The 3,750-nt window shown below is 39.0% G+C and overlaps 1 long non-coding RNA gene across 1 annotated transcript; it reads right to left on the bottom strand.

Annotated features, from left to right (window-relative positions):
* Positions 1 to 324: 324 nt before the first annotated feature.
* On the bottom strand, positions 325 to 2,588 carry LOC136266647 (uncharacterized). Its single transcript, XR_010706210.1, has 3 exons — positions 2,495 to 2,588; positions 1,123 to 1,194; positions 325 to 610 (listed from the first exon to the last, which is right to left on the bottom strand). It is a non-coding gene; the product is annotated as an uncharacterized lncRNA (long non-coding RNA).
* Between the last annotated feature and the right edge of the window lie 1,162 nt (positions 2,589 to 3,750).

The raw sequence follows: 3,750 nt of genomic DNA, 5'->3' as shown, positions 1-3,750 counted from the left end.
TGCTGCAGCCTTAGGATTACTTAACCTAATTTCAAGGACTTAGACTTAGTGACTTATAGCTGAAAAGGTCTTGTATGCAATTTCTTGAAGGGGGGGGGGGGGGGGGGGGGCATTTGCCCCAAATGCCCCATCCTGGATCCGCCACTGTATGGTGCTGCATACCATCGTTCGTTTTTAAATTTGAATTTAGTCGCCCCACCGTGACGTAATTTGTCCTCTAAGGGCGCGGCTTAAAGAATGACACAGAGTACAACTGCTGTTACCAGTTGTTGACACAAGCTGCGAGTAATTAGCACATGTAGCTAGCCAATTGTCACCATGCATTATTGCATTTTATAACACCCCCACACAAAAATTACACATGTAATTACAACATAAAGAGGACACATGAATACCAAACACTTTTCACAACAATAATGTAAGAATTGTACAATAATGACTGTAATATAACTGCTATGAAAATGTTTTCCAGTGGCCCGCCATGGTAGCAAGTCTCACATGACGGCATGTATATTCATCCAAGCACAATGGGAGTAACAAATAGGTACGATGACAAGTTAATATGACTCCATTTGTAGAATCCAGATGAGTGGGTGTCGCTCCAGTATGTCTAAACAGTTAACAAACATTCCTGTTATAAATACGTGCTAGAGTTGCAATATAATAGTATATAGTATTTAAATGCAACAATACATAGTCTCCATTGCATCACTATCAAACGACACTAAGTGGAGGATATTGTTGCATCTCTAGTATGTACACTCTATCAGTACAACCTGTCTTAATGGCCACCAGTATAGAAAGACAACCTCTCTTGAAAAGCCAATTCCAATTGAGAATTTATACACTATTACCTGCTTATTGAGTGAAGGTGGCAATAAACAAGTTCCACCGTAATTTATACACGTGATCTGATCCTGTATATTCTGTCAGTGGATGAGATCCACTTGGCCAGGACAAAATGTGACTCAAATGTCCTAGATGATCCATACTCAACCCACTTATGACCCAGTGGCACAATGGAACTGAGTATAGAGAATACAACTATATTTATTTCTAAGATGTGTGGATGTGTGGACACATTACAACACATTACATGTACATACAAGACATGCTACGTACTGTTTTAGCATTTCAAGTCACCACATTATGTACGGACCAGTCAACAATGCTTCATAGTGCCCATCAGTAAACCTGAAGAAAAGTTGCGAAAAATAAAAATTCACATAAGTACAATGAAACCTCATTAATATGGCCAGCTGTGGAACCACAAAATTTGGCCTGAATAACAAGGTGGCCTTATTAATGAGGTCATAAAGTACTGCTTAGCTATATTTGGGATCTACTAGAGGTGGCCAATATAATGAGGTGGTCTTATTAAAGAGGTGGCCACTAAGTGAGGTTTCACTGTACATACAGTTCACAATCACAATGGTGAACAATATTAAAGGTTAACAATATACACTGAAACCTGCAGGTCACTTCTTGTGGAAGATTGTTCTCTACACTAAATGGCACATTCAGAGATTGTATTTAGATGGATGATACAGTAACACATTGTGACTTCAATACTCGTGATGTGTCAATGCTAGGCAGCAACCATATACACGGCACTGCCGATGCACAACATCACACTTACTCGCACACACAATTTTGCTCAAGATTTTACAAATTGATAATTAAGAGGTGTGGAAACTAGCTGTTCGCTCGAAAGACTGTGTGGCAGCTGTTTTCCTTCTGTACAAGTGGCCACCAAGACAGGTCCACTGTGGATGAAAGCCAGGCATTAGATATTTGGTATTTCATGTGTTGAAGGCATTCCAGGGCTTCCAGTAGTCTTAAATCTCACCACAGTTTACCTCAGGCAGTGTTGTGGTCACCACTAAACCACCGGAATGCTGTGTTATGTTCATCTTATGCTTGGCTACTATATTGTAGAACTGAAATGGATACTCTGAAAAATATATCCTATGGATAATGACTTCATCACTTTCTTCATCAGGAGCTTATAAGGACCAATAGTGAAACTTTTACACTTTGGGCTGACAGCCAACTTCCTAAGTCTGAAGCAGTGCCTTTGGTGCTCTAACAGATTGGCTGCCAGCACTCACTGTCTCATACGCTGTCACACACTAAATCCATCTCTATAGCCAGTTAGAACAGCATGCTTCTTACCTTTTTTAAGGCCGCAAAATGCAGCTACCTCTTTAAAAAGCTAGGTCAGAAAATTTTTGTTCCTATGGCCTGAATAATGACCAGTTTTCACTGTACTATTAGTGATTAGTGATCATGGAGAACTATTTATTAAGATACTAAGATATACAAACACTACAACCTCTAAATATAGCAGTAAATTTTTTACCCTGGTCCAATGTCTCGTATTAATAATCGTGAGAGACTCTACTGTGACAAATACATGTTTATCATGATATGTGCTAATCGCCTTTTTACAATTAAGTTTTACAACACAAATACATGTATAGTTAAAACTCACCAATTGTGACTAAATCCCTTCAACACGAAAAGACAAGTAATGAGACAACCTTGGAGACAACAGCCTCAAGCCTATTCTGGTGCACTTATTTAGTAGCTAGTAATATAAAATTTAAAGGCGTTTATTTACAACAGGACATAATTACGTGCCCTTCTATTGTCTCTGTACATACTTGCCTTTTCTTTACTATTCTCATTTCATTTCACAAGATCTCTTGGCAGGGGCATAACTTCTTCGCTTGAATTAGTCAATGCTTGAAGTAGATCGAGATACTCTAATAGAACAGTCACATTTCTACAAGTGCCATATTTTATATTGTAAAGTCTGTAAGTAGCTAGTAATTTAAACTATACAATCCGATGCTAAGCAGAACTTGTAACTATGCTAAATATTGATTGCTGTGTTACAGCTGTTTTGTGACTGCTCTAATAGAGTATCTTGATCGTTTTAATGCAGTACAAGATGAAAGGCAAAGTGTTATTAAGGGTTTACTAGTTAAAATGGGTGTTAGTTGACTGCAGTTGCATGCCACTAACAGGGCCGTCCAGAGAAATTAGAGAGCCCAGGGAAAAGAGTTAAAGAGGGGTCCAGTGGCAAGGAAGGGTCTAGATCCTGACTGCTCTATTAGAGTACTTTCTTTAAACAGGTATTCAAGGGGCCCCTTTCGGGCTGGGGCAGGGGCAAAATACCCCAGTTACCCCCCCCCCCCCCATGTGGGCGGCCCTGGCCACTAAAATTACAGTTATATTTTAATATTCTGTCACTGTAATCTGGGGTTTCTGTCAAAACCATGGAAACTCACCTACTGTTATCAACAGTGCATTGCTTACTCTAACAAAAAGTATTGAAATCCCATCCAAAAACAGCTTATAGCTGTAAAAAAAAGTGCGCGTCCAAGTAAAGCAGAGTTAACTGCAACAAAAAGTAATGATATCATAATGTGGCCATGTGCGAGGTGTGCAAGTTGTAAAATTAATATTAGCTAATCAGATAATACAATCTACTCCAAAACAGCCAAGCTGTAAAAAAAGTGTGCGGCCCTCAGAAAGGCTATGGTGAAAAAAGATGTGAAATCCAAGGTGGCGGCCAAGAAATGGCTGTGATGGTAGGTTAATGGTAAAATTTTTAATAAAGACAATTCAGGTGAATTTTTGTGCCGCTTCACAAAATTTACCTAAATTGTCATTATTAAAATTTTTGCCATTAACCTACCATCACAGCCATTTCTTGGCCGCCACCTTGGATTTCACATCTTT

Source organism: Dysidea avara, chromosome 9 (assembly GCF_963678975.1).
Source record: "Dysidea avara chromosome 9, odDysAvar1.4, whole genome shotgun sequence".
Lineage (NCBI taxonomy): Eukaryota > Metazoa > Porifera > Demospongiae > Dictyoceratida > Dysideidae > Dysidea > Dysidea avara.
This window is presented reverse-complemented; position numbering and strand designations above follow the sequence as displayed.